We start from the raw sequence: 18,476 nt of genomic DNA, 5'->3' as shown, positions 1-18,476 counted from the left end.
AATAAAAGGCATCCAAATAAGAAAAGAAGTCAAACTGTCTCTCTTTGCTAATCACATGATACCATACCTAGAAAAGCCTAAAGACTCTGCCAAAAAGCTCCTAGAATCGATAAATAATTCTGATAAAGTTTCAGGATACAACATTATGTTAAAAAAAAAAATCAGTAGCATTGCTATATACCTGTAACATTCTAGCTGACAGCCAAATCAAGAACACAATCCTATTTGCAATAGCCACAAAAAAACCTGAAACACCTAAGAATATAGCTACTAGAGGAGGTGAACTATAAAACAGTGCTGAAAGAAATCAGAGATTATACCAATAAATGGAAACATTCCATTTTCATGAATTGCCAGAATCAATATCATTAAAGTGGCCATACTGTCCAAAGCAATTTATAGATACAATGTTATTCCTATGAAACTGCTAATTCTATTTTTCACAGAATGAAAAAAAAGGTATTCTAAAATTTGCATGAATCCATAGAAGATTCCAAATAGCCAAAACAATCCTAAGCAAAAAGAACGAAGTGGCCAGGCGTGGTGGCTCACGCCTGTAATCTCAACACTTTGTGAGGCCAAGGTGGGTGGATCACGAGGTCGGGAGATTGAAACCATTCTGGCCAACATGGCGAAACCCTGTCTCTACTAAAACCACAAAACTTAGCCGGGCTTGGTAGCTTGCGCCTGTCCCAGCTACTCAGGAGGCTGAGGCAAGAGAATCACTTGAACCCTGAAGGTGGAGGTTGCAGTGAGCCAAGATCATGCCACTGCACTCCAGCCTGGGTGATGGAGTGAGACTTCATCTCAAAAAAAAAAAAAAAAAAAAAAAAAAAAGCTGGAGGCATCACATCACAATTTAAAACAATACTATAAGGCTACAGTAACCGAAACAGCATGATATTGGTACAAAAACAGACACATAAACCAACGGAACAGGTTAGAGAACTCAGAAGTACAGCCACACACCTACAACTGTCTGATCTTCAAAAAGTCAACAAAGACAAGCAATTGGAAAAGGAATCTCTATTCAATAAATGGTGTGGAGATAGCTGGCTAGCCATGTGCAGAAGAATGAAACTGTGTCCCTACCTTTCACCATATTAAAAAATTAACTCAAGATGGATTAAAAATTTCAATGTGAGACCTTAAGTTGTAAAAATCATAGAAAAGAAACTATAAAATACCCTCTGAACATTGGCCTTGGCAAATAATCTATGACTAAGTTCCCCAAAGCAATTGCAACAAAAATAAAAGTAGACAAGTGAAACCTAATTATATTAAGGCCCTTTTGCACATCAAAGGAAACTATCATCAGAGTAGACTACAGAATGAGAAACTTAGTAGACAACATACAGAATGAGAAAAAAAATTCAAAACTATGCATATAACAAAGATCTAGTATCCAGAATCTATAAGAAACTTTAAACAAGCAAAATCAAATAATCCCATTAAAAACAGGCAAAGAAAATGAACAGACACTTTTCAAAAGAAGACATAAAAGCAGCCAACAAACTAGAAAAATACTCATTATCATGAATCATCAGAAAAATGTTCACCAAAACTACAATGAGAGACCATCTCACACCAGTCAGAATGGCTATTACAAAAAAGTCAAAAAATAACAGATGCTGATGAGTCAGTGGTTAAAAGGGGGCACTTATACACTGTTAGTGGGTATGTAAAGTAGTTCAGCCACTGTGGAAAGTAGTTTAGCGATTTCTCAGAGTACTTAATCCTATTACTGGGCATATATCCAAAGGAAAATAGGTCCTTCTACTAAAGCACATGCACTTATATGTTAATCCCAGCACTATTCACAATAGCAAAGACACAGACTCAACCTAGATGCTCATCAACAGTGGATTGGTTAAAGAAAATGAGGTACATATTATACACTGTGAAATACCATACAGCCATAGCAAAGAAAGAGATCATGTCCTTTGCAGCCACATGGATGGAATTGGAGGCCATTGTCCTCAGCAAGTTAATTCAGGAACAGAATACTGCATGTTCTCACTTATAAGCGGGAGCTAAACATTGAGTACACATGGACACACAGAAGGGACCTATAGACATTAGGGACTACTGAGGGGGGAAGGACTGAAAAACTGCCTGTTGGGTATCATGCTCACTACCTGGGTGATGGAATTATTCATACCCCAAACCTCAGGGTCATGCAATATACTCAAGTCACGACAAACCTACACATGTGCCTCCTGAATCTAAAATACTAGTTGAAAACTGCTTACAAAAATAATTGAGACTTTTAAATAAAGTGTTTTGTATAATTAAGCATTAACACATTAGAAGAACATGAGAGGCATCTTTTAATAGGTTGAGGAACAAATATTTTATTTGATCCTGGAGTTCATAACAGTCTTATTTACATTAAAAGATTAAGTGCTGTGTATGAGAGAAATAGAAAATCAGATCAAAATATTTGAGGGATGAAATAGTTCTTGAAATATTCCTTGGTGAAAGGACGCAATTTTGGAAGGAGTGGGTAAGATTTTTCTAAAATGCCCACAAGCAACCTTTCTTCAGATTTTATACTAATCACTTCAAGTAGGTTAATGTTTTGACAGTAAATTTCCCCACAATGACACTGAAAAGAGGAACAAGGAACAGGACCAGTTATTCATTTCATAGTGTAGTTGTAGGAGATGGGCCCAAATTAAGTGCTTGCATGTGGTAGTGGTGAGGGGGTGCAGAACATTTGAGATAAGGAGATCAAAGTGCAAGAAGCATACAACTTATCGTGAAACACAGTGCAGTTCACTCCCCAGCTGCAAGACAGCTGTAAACCCTTGTTTGGCCACGGGATACTCAATACCAAAGAGCATGTGTAGGCTGGGGAAGTTAATTGGTATGCTTTGTTTAGAAGCTTCGGGAAAGATAATAGACTGTGTGACTTCTGGCATATTTACAGTTCACCTTGGGCTTTTCTTAAAGTATAAGCTTTCCTCGGCTTGAACTTGGTGAAAGATATGAAGAAAGCACAAAAATCCACTGGGATATTAGTTGGAAGGCTCATACTCTAATTAATGGGGGTGGGAGCAACTAAGGAGCAGCTTAATGGGAGGGAATTCAAATGTAGAAAATCTTTAAAGCAAGGATAAGACACTTCACTGAGATAATATTCGCTGTTCTTGTTAACTTTCCTCGCAAATTCAAAGTCAAGCTCTGCTGCTGGGATACGAGAACCTATGTCTCCTAGTCACACTCTCCTTTTTCCTAGGGTCCTCCAAGTCTAGGACTCTGGGTCACATCCTCATGGCCTTGCCCTTCTGTCTGGTGCTACAACTCCTGCCACAGGGTCTCCCTGCTATTCTTCAAGCACTGGCTGGGCACCTCTGGTCTTCCTGCACCCTCTGCCAAGGTGCTCTTCTCCCTGTCTTCATGGAACGCTACCCATCATTCACAATGGACTTAATGCTCTCTTTTTAAACCTTCCCATTCCCCATAGTCTCTGGATCCTTTGGGTCCCCATGGCAGTGATCTCAGCAATCACATTCTGCCATATTTCCTGGGCCAGTTGTATATCCCTCTGGTTCACCTCTTGGATTGTAAGTTCTTTGAGGTTCTGGACCATGAGTTGTGCGCATTAGTGGTCCTTATATGATCTAGCTCAGGCGTCCCCAAACTGCGGCCCACTGAGGCCATTTATCCGGCCCCCCGCCGCACTTCAGGAAGGGGCACCTCTTTCGTTGGTGGTCACTGAGAGGAGCACAGTATGTGGCGGCCCTCCAACGGTCTGAGAGACAGTGAACTGGCCCCCTGTGTAAAAAGTTTGGGGACGCCTGATCTAGCTAAGAATAATGATATTATCATTTACAGAGCACTCTGTAATACATAGCACTCACATAGTATTTCTTCATTTGTACCTCACAACAATCTTGTGAGAGCAATGAAACAGGAAGTGACTTCTCTAATTTACAGAAGCAGAACTTGAGGTTCAGAAAAAGTAAGCAATTTACCTTCATTCACACAGCCAGGAACTGGGAGTTTCTAGACTTAAGTTCAGGTCTTTTGACTTTGTTCTGCTTTAATAAATGACTGTGAAATGGAATTAAAGGATCCACCAGTCTGCATCCTAACAAGAAGAAAATAAGCTCTAAGTAACTACTTATATTCAGGTTCAAGCTGGTGAATGAGCTCAGGGAGAAGGGCCTTAGTTCATGATTTGAGATGTGTAGCTGCCCAAAATCTGTAACTGAATTTGACTTTGAATCAGTCAAAAGGGGTATTTTCAGCTTCATTTTGCTTGGGGTTTGTGTGAGCTCTGATTAAATGCAACCAATCTCTGCTCTTTCCTATTCATCTTGTCAAGGAAGAGGCTTTTTTTCCTCCCTGAGAGGAACACTTGAATCTCATCAAAGTGAGTGGAAGAGGTTTTACTTAACAAATACGGCAAAACAAAAAGAGAGGGCAGGAGATCTCTCCAAGAGTGAATCCAGAGAAGCTTCTAACAAAGAGGACAGTTAATTTGTAAGGAAAGGGCTAGAGGAAAAATCATCAGCAACACCAGCACTATCAGCTGAGAAAACACTTGGAAGTAAATAAGCCGAGACATGTTGGGATCTTGTAGCAGAATGACGTGGAGTTTTTGAACATGATGTTATGCATAGGACTCAGGAAGTGGTGGCCACAACGCTCTTACCTGGTGCAGATGGGACAAAACTCTGACCTCCGTGTGGTCTTGTATGGAGTTTGTAAAGCTAGAGAGAGCTCCTTTAGGGTATTCTTCCTTGGAACATGCTTGAATCCCCTTTGATTGGAAACTGCTCTCAGACAAAAATAAGAACACATCCTCTTTTGATGTAAAACATCTGACATCTCCAGGATGTAGGTTCTAAGTCAGAATGTTACGTATTTTATTTGCCAATATGAGTTTCTTTAGGGCTGATACCACATCAGTGAAGGCACAGTCGATGAAAAATGCTCTGCTAACAGTTTGGTAACAAAGCAATTTAATTTGCCTCACAGTCCCCTTGCCTTAGGCTTAAATCTGGTTTAGATCCCACGTATAAATATTTTGGAAGTCCCAGATATGAAGTTCCCAGGAAAGTCTGCCCCATCCTGATATTACCAATGCGTTTGTCCTTTTCTTTCGTGCCTAACAATTTATACAGTTTTGGGTTCTATAAAATAATCTTTGGGACCCCAGGCCACCCCAGCCTTGTTTCAAAAGGGTTGTGTAAGGAAAGACAGCCTTGCTCCTCCCCTAGTTTTCATGCAGGACCATCAGTTATCCACAAGTTCTACTCGATTGATTTCCAGGGGTCATCAGCTCTGCTCATGAGCAATTATGACCAGTGACCACAGCAAATCTGCTGGGTATTGTTGCCTTTTGGGGACCTCATTTCACCGTCTGTTGGTGTCCCTTGCAAGGACTCCTGCTGTGTCTACCACGCAAATGACCATTTCTTCTGTGCTGTTCTACTTATGCCCCACAAACACTGGGAAACATAACCCAGGTTGCTGCCAAACACGTTTGCATCATTTCTGAGACTCCATGGCCCTCGGCAGCCCACTCCATGGCTGAATCACAAAGAAGGCTGGTTTCCCTGCCCTCTGGTGTTATGCCCTGTGAGCAAGGCTATAGAGCAATACTTCCCTGTGCCTGTTGCTTTATGGTGGTTGTACTGAAAACAGTTATTTTAATTATTACTTTGTAGCCTCCAAGGGCTTCTCCCTAAGGGCTAGATTGGGAACAAAAAAGCCCCAGTGACAAACACCAGGTGGACGCTTCCTCACCTCCCTCTCCCACCCTCCAGCTTCTCTGAGGCTTTGTCAGGAAGCCTTCTTGCCTGCATCATTCCCCTTAGCACAAGTTCTAAATATATTTAGCAATATGTTAAGGATCTTTTTTTGTTGTTACTTTATTAGTTTCCTATTGCTGCTGTAGCAATTTACCACAAACTTAGCAGCTTAAAATGACACAACTGTATTGACTTACAGTTCTGAATATCAGAAGTCTGAAAAGGGTCTACTGGGTTAAAAATCAGGTTGGCAGGGTTGCGTGCCTTCTGGATGAAGGCTCTAGAAGAGAACAGATTTTCTTATCTTTTATGGCTTCTAGAGACAGCCCAATTCCTTATGGTCCTCTTCCATCTTCAAAGGCAACAATGTGGACAAGTCCTTCTCTCTGGTTTCTTCTCCTCTGCATCCCTTTTCTGCTTTTTAGGACTCTATGATTACATTTGGCCCACCTGGGTAATTCACCCTAATCCTGCCATCTCAAGGTCAGCTGATCTCTTTATTCCCTATGCAACCTTAATTCCTCCTTTCCACCTAAGGTCACACACCTAGAGGTAATGGGAATTCAGATGTGGACATCTTGCATTACCTTACTTGTCATAAGTGACACAGCATAGCTCAGTGAGAGCTACTCAAGATGGCTCTGCATGGGCAATAGGCAGGGTAGACCAGTTGAGTAAGGAACACAGTCAGTGTGACTTGGGGTTTCTTGATGGATTTGCCTCCATATGCCCTGGAGCATTTGTTAGTCACAGTCTGGCTAACCTAATTAAGGCAGCCACTTTCCATCCTTGCAAAGGCTCACTGCTACCATGCTCTGCTCTTTCCTCTTTGCAATCTCCCATCTCCCAAATCCCTCCCATCTCCCATCTCCACCATAATCTAGTCAGCTGCTGGAGGTGCTGTCCCGATTTTGGAAGACCTTTTAAAGGCCTCTAGATCAAAAGTTACACTATCGTCCACATACCAGATGCCAACAGGTGGACAAATGGGAGCCTACTTTATTAATGTCTGAAAAATATCTCCCCTGCTAGACAGCATGTTCTGGAAATAATTATTGTGACCTGGAAATATCACATTGGCTACATTAATTATTCTACTTTGACTAAGCACAGGTTTTCTCACAAAGTAGGTATGGAACAGCTGGGACTTCTATGTGTTCTCTCCACAGATTTAAAGACTCACTGACTTCCAGACCACCTAAGCTGACCTCAATCTACTCTCACCTCAATACATGTGGCCTTCATGGCACAGGAGAATCAAGATGGTGCTAAGTGGAAACTAGGACAGGTAGACAGGATCAGAGCCAGGAGGCAGAGGAATTCTCAGCCCCTCCAGTACCACCACTATAGATCTGTGGGCAGGCTGTCAGTTTATCTCAGCACCAATGACCATTCCTGGGTCACTGAGATGTTTTGGATATTTTATGAGACATTTGTAGTAGCTGCATATATCTGTGGTCTAGTCTTTGCCTTATAGAAATACATTTCAGGTTGGTTAATGAAGTGATGCTAACTGGTTCTCCCTTGCATTCTTTCTAAGATTTTTCATTTTACTTCATTTCTGTATCTGTTCATGTTTTGGTGCACATACACATACAATACTGATACCACAGCTAGTCATTGGTAGCATATGTCAAAACAAAACAAGCTTCAACCAAATGAAACACCAGCACGTTTCCCCAGATTCAGAGATGGGCAGCTCATTTTCTCCGAAAGCATGATATTCAGAATAAGCATCTCTTGAGAATACCAGAAATCTAGCAAAAATTTTCATCTTGGATAATTTTGATCTAACTTACATGGAAAATATGAAAACTTTAACCTAATTTAAGATGGAAATGTAACCCATTTACAGTATCTGTACACCCTAGATGAATAACAAGTTGTCATTCTCATGTGGTGCAAATGTGTCTCCTAAGTTTGAATTTCTCATTTTGCAAATCCCTTGAGAAAGAGAATCTCAAGAGGAAAGTAAAAAACAGTGAGAGGCAGCAAGTGGTTCCCATGCCCCACAGCTAATTTGAGCATCAGTGATACCCTAAGCAGCATCCTGCTGCCATCTGTAATGAAAAACATGCTTATTTCTAATTTGTAGCATTCCTCCCCTTTCTGATTATACAAGATGGGTTCATTCATTATTAATCCAGTTTGTCAGACAGCACGGCCCTTCAAGTGTCAGGCTTCCTTGTTTCCAGGCAGTGAGTTTCTGTAGGAGCAATGAAATTTCAGAATGCATAGATCAGCAAGCTCTTGTCTGTACCTGATTAAATTTAGATAGGCCAATTTAATAGGCTTAAAATAATTATACATGAAGGAGCAGGACACCCTTCTATATTTGTCCTTATTATTGGAAAGGACATGAACTAAAAATAATTGTTACTTTTCTTCCAAACTGAACCTGATTTGAAAGAGATGGAGGAAAAGACAATGATTCCTCTTTGTCTATACCAGGCATCCCCAAAGTTTTTACACAGGGGGCCAGTTCACCGTCCCTCAGATCATTGGAGGGCCGCCACATACTGTGCTCCTCTCACTGACCACCAATGAAAGAGGTGCCCCTTCCTGAAGTGCAGCAGGGGGCTGGATAAATGGCCTCGGGGCCGCATGCGGCCCATGGGCCATAGTTTGGGGACGCTTGGTCTATACCAAATAGCCTAGAAATTGAAAACAGCAGAGACATAAACTTTTAGGTTACCTTAAAGTTAGTAGTTAAAGACACACATACACACATGCACAGACATGCTACACACATGCATGGACATATGCATGTACACATACACACAACAATCCTAGCTTTAAGGATCCTACAGCTTAATGTTAACCAGATTGTGATACCATGCTGTCATTGAAAAAGAGTGCTGGACTTGTCAAATGAAGACTTAGATTGGTATAATTCTCAGGAAAGATGCTTGAACAAGCAAACTGTTTATGGCCCATGTGACTGGGTTCCAATGCATGCCTGAAGAAAAGAAAAAAGTAAGGTATTATGGGGAACAGACATGGATACTGTGCACTTCAAAACAGTAAGTGTAATAGACTGAGAAATAATATTTAGCTTATTTCCAAGCCATTTGAATGAGTACTGGAATGATTTTTCTTTTGTATCACCTAGCTTTAGAGGAAGTGGGTAAATAAAAAGACTGCATGACCAAATCTTGAACTAAATACGGATTTATGCAGTACCTTTGAGATATTGTGGGTTTTGTTCCAGACTACTGCAATAAAGCATATATTGGAATAAAGTGAGTCGCACTTTTTTTGTTTCCTAGTGCATATAAAAGGTATGTTTACATTATGCTATGGTCTATTAAGTGTACAACAACATTATGTATGAAAAACAATGTATGTGACTTAGTAAAAATACTTTGTTGCTAGGAAATGGGAACAATTATCTGAGCATTCAGTGAGATGTAATCTTTCTGCTGGTGGAGGATCTTGCCTCAATGTCAATGGCTGCTGACTGATTTGGGTGGTGATTGCTAAAGGGTGGGGTGGCAGTTATAATTTCATAAAATAAGACAACAATGAAGTTTGCCACATCGGTTGACTCTTCCTTTCTCAAAAGAGTTCTCTTAGCATGCAATTCTGTTGCATAGCATTTTACACACAGCAGAACTTTCAAAAGTGGAGTTAATCCTCTCAAACTCTGCTGCTGTTTTAACAATTAAGCTTATGTAATATTTGAAATCCTTTGTAGTTATTTTAACAATGTTCACAGCATCTTCACCAGGAGCAGATTACGTCTCAAGAAACCTCTTTCTTTGCTTATCCACAAGAAGCAGCTCCTTAGCTGTTCAAGTTTGATTATGAGACTGCAGCAATTCAGTGATATCTTCAGGCTTCACTTCTAATTCTAGTTCTCTTGCTATTTCCACATCTGCAGTTACTTTCTCCACTGAAGTCTTTAACCCCTCGAAGTCATCTATGAGTGTTGGAATCAACTTCTTCCACACTCTTGATATTGCTATTTTCACTTCCTTCCATGAATCATGAATGTTTTTAATGAATCTCGAATGTGACTCCTTTTCAGATGGATTTCAATTTGCTTTTCCCAAATCCATCAGGACACTTACTATTTGTGGCATCTTACAAAATGTATTTCTTAAATAATAAGACTTGAAAGTCAAAATTACTCCTTGACCCATTGGGTGTAGAATGGAGGTTGCATTAGCAGGCATTAAGCAACATTAATTTCCTTGTACATCTCCATCAGTGATCTTAAGTGACCAGGTGCAATGTCAAGAAACAGTAATATTTGAAAGGCATCTTTTTCTGAGCAGTAGATCTCAACAATGGGATTAAAATATTCAGGAAAAAAATGTAAACAGTTGTGCTATTGTCTAGGCTTTGTTGTTCCATTTATAGAGCACAGACAGAATACATTTAGCATAATTCTTAAGGGACTAGGATTTCTGGAATGGTAAATGAACATTGGCTTCAACTTAAGGCACCATTTGCATTAGTCAGTAACAACAGAGTCAGCCTGTTGTTTGAAGATCTGAAGCTAGGCATTGACTTCTCTTCTCTAGCTGTGAAAGTTCTAGATGACATCTTCTTTCAATAAGGCTGTTTCATCTATGTTGAAAATCTGTTGTTTAGTGTAGCCACCTTCATCAGTTATCTTAGCTAGATCTTCTGGATAATTTGCTGCAGTTTCTATATCAGCACTTCCTGCTTCACTTCCAGCTTTGTACTTTTATGTTATGGAGGTAGCTTCTTTCCTTAACCCTCATGAACCAACTTCTGCTAGCTTTAAACTTTTCTTCTGCAACTTTCTCACCTCTCTCAGTTTTATAACACTGAAGAGTTAAGGCCTTGCTCTGGATGCTTTGTCTTAAAGGAATGTTGTGGCTGGTTTGACCTTCTATCCAGATCACTAAAACTTTCTTCTTAACAGCAGAGGGGCTGCTTTACCTTTTTTTGTTGTTGTTGTTATCATTTTTGTATTCATTAAAAGTGAGTAGCACTTTTAACTTCTTTCTGGAACATTTTCTTTGCATTTACAACTTGATCTATCTTAGCATTCAACCTGCCTTCCTCACTAAGCTTAATCATTTTAACCTTTTGATTTCAAATGAGAGACCTGCCATTCTTTTCAGTTGAACACTTAGAGATTATTGTAGGGTTATTAACTGGTTCAATTTTAATATTGTTGTGTCTCAGGAAATAGTGAGACCTGAAGAGTGATAGAGAGACCGGAACTGGGCAGTCAGTGAAGAAGTTAGAGTACACACAACATTAATTGATTGAGTTCACTATCTTATATGGGTGTAGTTCATGGCACCCTGAAACAATTACAATAGTAACATCAAAGATGTTAATCACAAATCACCATGACAGAAATAATAGTAATGAAAATTTGAAATGTTATGAGAATTACCAAATCGTGACCCAGAGACATGAAGTGAGCTCATGCTGTTGGAAAAATGTGCTGTTAATCTTACCTGAGGCAGGGTTGCCACACACCTTCAATTTGTAAGAAAACAAAAACACAAAAAACAAAGCAAAAACAAAAAACACTACCTGCAAGGTATAATATGAGGTATGCCTGCAAAGTGAACAAATTTCCATCTCTGTTGAGAGTTTTTTGATAAAGGTCTCTCTTGATATTTTTTTTTCTTCTTGGTAGTACCCATCAGAAACCCAATACTTTTATCAACCAAAAAATTCTATGGGCTGGTTCTTGCCCCTGGCATGGAGGTACCTATATATATGACAGGAAAGCCATTCACAATTATGACTTTTGGACTGATGCTAACTTTGGAGAGTGTTTGGGTGAAGAGGAACAAGAGTGGTGTGGGGCTATGAGAGATTATTTATCCAGACTCCCCAGCAAGAAAAACTAAGTGGACAGAATAACCCAAGATAGAACCTGAAGTGGCACCAAGACAAAGAGGGCAGATTGTAACTATTAGGGATACGTTGGAAGTCTCATTTGCCTAAAGGATGTAGCTGAAAAATCCTTGACAGGTGCCAAAAATTTCATTTTTGAATTTAAAAAAAACAACAAAGGTAATTGTTACTCTATGCTGGTGGTTCTCAACCAGGGAAAGAGGCAGTAATTTTGCCTTCCAAGGGACATTTGGCAATATTTGAAGATACGTTTAGTTGCCACAACTAAAAGGAAAAGAGCTTGTTATGAGCAGAGAACAAAAAAGAAACAGGTTGGGAAAGAGCTAGCCAGTCTTGCTATAACCTCATTGAATATTTTTTTTTTCATTTTTAAGATGATATTGTAATACTTCATTTAGCTATTGTAAAGATTAAATACGATAACATGTAAAGTTCTTATCACAGTGCCTGACACATAGTGATTTATCAATAAATGGTCACTATTATTATTAGCATTATTGCATAATTTTCAGTAATGGTATTATATTATCAAATCAGGGGAAAACGACTTGAGAATTTTAGGAAGCTTTTAAAAATAAATTTCGGACAAACTTCGAGCCAAGGATGCTAGTAAAAATTAAATGAGGAGAGATGCACAGAGTTTAGTGTGGCAGCAGTAAAAGCTCCTGGCTGAATCGTATTTTAGTAGGATGTATACAAAACTTGAAAAATAATATTACAAAAAAGTTTAAAAAATAAAGAAAAAAAACAGAGAGAATATGTTGACTAAAGCCTATAACAAGACTGTCCAATAGAAATACAATGCAAGTCCTACATGTAATTTTGAATTTTGTAGTAGCCACATTAAGAAATAAAACAAAACAATAAATTAACTTTAATAATGTATTTTATTTAAGACAACATCTAAAAAATGTTATCCATTCTACCTGTAGCCAGTATGAAAAATTGTGAGGTAGTTTCTTTATTAAGTCTTTAAAATCAAATGTGTATTTTAGACTATAGCATATTTTAGTTTGGACTAGCCACATTTGAAGTGCCTAACAGACACACGTGACTAGTGACTACCATACCACACAGCAAATGTATAGAATATACTTGTAAAAATGTCATGAATGACAAAAATAAATCTTCAAAGTCACATCCAGAGAAAAAGAGTAGGAAAGAGGATACAAGTCTGTTGATATAAGAGGATGATTTAATGTTAGTATTTCTCAACTATTTAAAAATTTCCATTCTTTTTCTTCATGTAAACTTATTACCCAGTAGGTGTGGTTAGACCTCACTTTAATTCATAGTATGTAATAAAATATGGAGAGATAATTCTGAGTGCTAACAATACACTAAAATATCTCTTTCTGAATGAAACATGTTTTAGAGAATTGAGAAATTCTAGAATAGCTGGAAGAAATTGTGATTGACAACAGGGGTATGGAGAGACTAATACTGGGAAGAAGCAATTATGTCCTGATTATGGAATGAAGAAAGACCCATGAAATCCCACACAAACTTGATATGCCCCTTTGCAATAGTCAAGCTCTAGGTACTAGGTTTCTTATCTGTAGACAAGGAGGTTGGATCCTATGAATTTCATAGTCCCTTTGTGTTCTAACAGTCTATAAATCTGTAAGATTATCCAAAAATAAGTGTTTGAATGTTGGGAAAGATGATCACTGTGTTTAGCAAATAGCTTATGGAAAACAAGTAACACCAGCCTAACCTCATATCTTCTTGTGAGGGAAAGGGTAGGATCATAGCACATTTGGATTTTGGGAAGAGATTTTGAAATTATATTTAATAAGCACCTACTATTCATTTGACATTCATTCAACAGACACTGTTGAGCACCTGCTATGTCGTATTTCATTTTTTCATAGTTTCTAAAATGTTTTCTGTCTCGATATCTTTAGAGGTACAAGTGATTTTTGGCTACATGGATAAATTGTATAGTGGTGAAGCCTGGGTTTTAGCCTACCCACCACCTGAACTGTGTACTTTGTACCCACTAGGTAATTCTTAATCTCTCATCCCCCTTCCACCCTCTCCTCTTCTAAGTCTTCAGCCTCCATTTTACCGCTCTGTATGCTTTTGTTTACCCCTAGATTAGCTCTCACTTTCAAGTGAGAACATAAAGTGTTTGGGTTTTCCATTCTTGAATTGTTTCACTTAGGATAATGGCCTCCAATTCCATCCAAGTGACTGCAGAAGACATTATTTCATTCTTTTTGTGGCTGAGTAGTATTCCATAGTAGAATACTATCACACCATGGAATATGTATTTCATTTTCTTTATCCACTCATCAGGTGATGGGCACGTAGGTTGATTTCATATATTTGCAATTGTGAATTTTGCTGCAATAAATATACATGTGCAGGTGTCTTTTTAATGTAATAACTTATTTTACTTTGGAGATACTTGGAAGTGGGATTTCTGTATTGAATGGTAGCTCTGCTTTAAAAGAAGTCTCAATGCTATTTGTCATAGAGGCCGTACCAATTTACATTCCCACCAGCCCCTTTCACCATATCTGTGACAACATTTATTGGTTTTTGCCATTTTAATAATGGCTATTCTGGCAGGGGTAAGGTGGTACTTCATTGTGGTTTTAATTTGCATTTACCTGATAATTTGTGATGTTGAGCATTTTTTGCGTATGCTTGTTGGACAATTGCGTATTTCCTTTGGAGAAATTTCTGTTCATGTGCTTTGTCCATTTTTTAATGGGATTCTTTTTCTTGCTGATTTGTTTGAGTTCCTCATGTATTCTGGATATTAGATCTTTGTTGGATGTATAGTTTGCAAATATTTTCTTCCATTCTGTAGGTTGTTTATTCTGTTGATTATTTCTGTTGCTGTGAAGAAGCTTCTTAGTCTAATTAGGCCCAAGTTATTTATTTTTGCTTTTGTTGCATTTGCTTTTGGGGCCTTAGTCAGAAATTCTTTGTCTAGGCCAATATCCAGAAAAGTTTTTCCTAAATTTTCTTCTAAAATTTTTATGGTTTTAGATCTTAGATTCGAGGCATCTTAATTTTAATTTTAGACACTAGGGATGTGATGGTAGATAAGCTGTCTCTTAAGGAATCAATTATGCAAACTTGACTATGGAACAATGTGGAAGATACAAGGGAAGTATGTTTGAAGGGTCACTTAACTCCTTCGTAAGACATTGCAGGAGATTTTCTCTAGAAAATGGTTTCAAAGCAGACACTTGAAAGTATTAGCCTGAAAAGATTTTGAGGTATGAGACCAAGAAGAATATCTCAGGAAGAAGAAATAGTGGTCATGAAGTCTCAAACATTGAAACAGCATAGTCTGTAGATGAGCAGTGCTTCTCAAATTTTAATGTCCACATTAATCACCCAGGGATCTTGTTAATCTTTTTTATCCTTAGGATCCTAATGTGTATATTTGCATAAACACAGAAGCAACCCAGCAACCCTCAGCATCGCAGTGAGATGTTTCCTAGTTTTCCACCTTCCGCTTTCTGGAACATGTATTCCTTTTGCAGATGCCACTCAATAGGTAGCCAACTGTCACATGCTTTCTTTATGCTTATGAAATGGAATAGTAGGTTTTACCACATGGCTCGTTAAGTAGAAAAGCTATGCCATTAGCAAGCACAAGCCTCAGTGGCACAAAGGTCAGCTAGCTTTTCCTTAATTGAAGAAAAAGCAAACATGCATGTTTCTTATATAAACATTGATATTTAACATTTAACTCAACCCTCATGATTCATTAAGAAAAGGAAATTCAATAAATCAGGTAGATATGAATATAGGAAAAACTGTGTCTGATGAATCTGGCTGTTTTTAGGAGTTTGAGTAAAAGAGAAATCAATTTCTGAAAGAAACATGCTAAATATAGATTGTTACCATCATTATAAATACTGTTTATTTTTGTTTATATTCCTCTAGTGACAATCTTTTATGTTTTATACAACTGTGTTTCTTTAGTCCCTTGGAATAATTACTAAAGGGTCTCATTGAGTTTGAACTTTAAAATTCTGGGTCAGAAAGTGAATAGTGATGGCTAAAATCTTAGCTATTTCTTAATTCCAAAAACAAAAATAGATTCTTAGGAGACACATTTTGTAAGTCACAATTTGTGGGAGATGTAGTAGGCACAATAAATTGGCAGCAGAGAGGAGGCAAAAAGTAATAGAAAACAGACAAGAACTAGAAAAGCATAGCCATCTGGGATCATTTAGTGAAGGGGCAGACAGTTCTACACACCTCAGCAGTCCCTGGGGCATCCTTAGGTCAAAGGGCATAATCTGTTTTATAAAGCTTCCCATCCAAAGAAGTTTTAAAAGATGCCCTTAAATAGTTTTCGTGCCTAAAAGAGAAAATGTGCCCTTTTGGGAGTGAATAGAAGGTTGATTGGGACCAGAGAAATGTTTTGGGATTTAAAAACCCAGAGATTTTGAGGGGGAAAGGGAACAAGAAATGGATGATAGTGTGCGTTCTTTAATGTTATACAGCTCTAGGTGCTTTGTTTTAAACAGTTATAAGGAAAATGAAAAGAAAATCCAAGCATACACTGAAAAGTGGCAAAGCTGAAGTGTAATTGTTTCTGCCTGACATTAGACCTAGGATATATGAGCGTAGCAGGTTTTATACCATCTTTACCAGGTTTCCCTTTGGAATTATGGGCAGTGGCTTCATCACTTCCTCTTCCAGCCAAGTCTCCATCCTGCTGAGCCACATAAACACCACTGAGATGATTTTCCCCCACCCCCTTAACCAAGGCAATCGGGTACAAGAGGGTCTGAGCTTAGAAAGTGAAGGTGACAGTTGAAGGCTTAACGACCCTATCAAAACAACAGCAATGATGCCACCCTACCAAAATGCAGATGAGAGACTTAATACAGAAGTAGAAGGACTCTCCCAACATACACTCAATGAAGTGACAATTCATGTATGGGACCATGCCAATAGTCCCATCTACAATGTGATCTCAAGTACTATTTTTAAATGATGCTTATTGGTTCATCTATTATTTTGATGGTATTGTGCATGCCATGTCTTCCCAGCTAACCCTGCAAATAGTCTAAAGAACATAATTTAAACCATTATAATTCATTAAAGTTAATTATTCTATTGCTTTTACCAGTAGAAACACATCAGACTTTATGGAGTTCTTAGTTGCCCTAAGAATTACACGTGACACTTTTTGTTTAATTATGGTTCAGAAACTAAAAATCCATGGGTCAGAATGGGATGGGATCTTATGACTGTAGAAACAAGATGTGAACAGCAAAGCATGAAGCTTATGGTTGAATACTTAATGTATTCTGAACCCAATATTTCCGCTTTCTTTCTGTTTAATTTGCAGAGACAGTGATCATAAACCAAAGAGAGCCAGAGTACTTTGTGATTCACGTATGCTGTAATTAGAATATTTTAGTAAATTTGGGACTTTATGGGTAGGGCAAAATCCTCCCTCTCTCCCTTCCTTTCTTCCTTTCATCCTTATTCTCATCCCCTCTCATACCCCCTGAAAAATTATTTTTGAGCTTGTGCTAAGCAACATGTGCAGTCTGAAAGCAAAAATCTAGGTTTCAGATTCAAATCCCTGATATGACATGATCAGACTTGAGTTTCATTGGTTTTGACTATATAGGGGATTAAGCCAAAAGCTAGGCTGGGCTAAAGCCAAATCTTAAAGCTATGCTGAAGAGTGTGAACTTTCTCATTGAAAGTGCAATAGGGAATCTTTCAAGATTTTATATGCAATACAAGTGATTTCATTATAGTTTATGACTTTCTTTCTTGGAAGAAACCTAGTATCATACAATTGATACTGTTTCAGTTCATGCTCTGTTATATTTGCTAACAAGAAGTGCTACATATGGCATAATAAAGCATTCTTTTCTGCCTCCAAGTTTCTATGGTATTCCCACATCCCACATCCTGAAACTCTCCATGGAATTGTCAACTGTGCTAGAGTTAGAAAAGTCTACAGCAAGTGAACTTTTGTTATCAATGATTCACTAATAAATTGTTATAAGTTTTTTCCCAATGCTGGAAAGAATGATTTCTCAGGGCACCATTAACTGAATACAACAATTAGGTTACAGAGAAGCAGCAGTTTGGTGGGGAAGGCATGGTCTTTGGAGTCAGCTGGGCCAAGTTCTGAATTTTCTGTGTGTCTTGGAAAAGACACTCTGACATAAATGAGCTTATGTTATCTGAGTTTTAATTTTTTAAAAAAATTTGAAATTGAGGTTACAGTCTCATTTTGAGGATTAAATGAAATCATTTATGTGAAGCACCTGGCACATAACACTCATGATGATCAGTAATAATGACAACGATGGTGAAGTCATGATTATGACGGTAATAATGATGATAATGAGGATCATGGTATACTTTTAGGGGGGTCAGTATGGTATCAGTGGTTAAGATAATAGAATCAGGACTACTTGGGTTCAAATCTTATCCCTGGCACTCACTAGCTATATGGTCTTAGGCAAGGGTATTAGTTATATTTTGCTTCATAAAAAAATTATTCCAAAACTAAGTGGCTTAAAACAACTCATATTTATTATTTCACAGTTTTGGAGCTTGAGGAATCTAGTCATGACTTAGTTATGTCCTCTGCATCTCAATCTCTTAAAAGGGTACAAATAAGGACTTGGCCCAAGGTTTGTGGTTCCATTTGAAGGTTAGACTGGGGAGGGATCCACACCCAAGCTCTGCCATGTGATTGTTGGCAAGATTCTGTTTCTTTAGGCCTATTGGACTGAAATTCTAAATTCTTTGCAAACTGTTGGTTGGAGGCTGCCCTCAGTTATTTGACCCATGGGTGTTTTTGACATAGTAATTTGTTTCATCTAAACCAGCACAAAAACAGTTTAC

The sequence above is a fragment of the Saimiri boliviensis genome, chromosome 9 (assembly GCF_048565385.1).
Source record: "Saimiri boliviensis isolate mSaiBol1 chromosome 9, mSaiBol1.pri, whole genome shotgun sequence".
NCBI classification, from domain to species: domain Eukaryota; kingdom Metazoa; phylum Chordata; class Mammalia; order Primates; family Cebidae; genus Saimiri; species Saimiri boliviensis.
The sequence above is the reverse complement of the archived record's forward strand: the minus strand, read 5'-3'. Positions refer to the sequence as shown.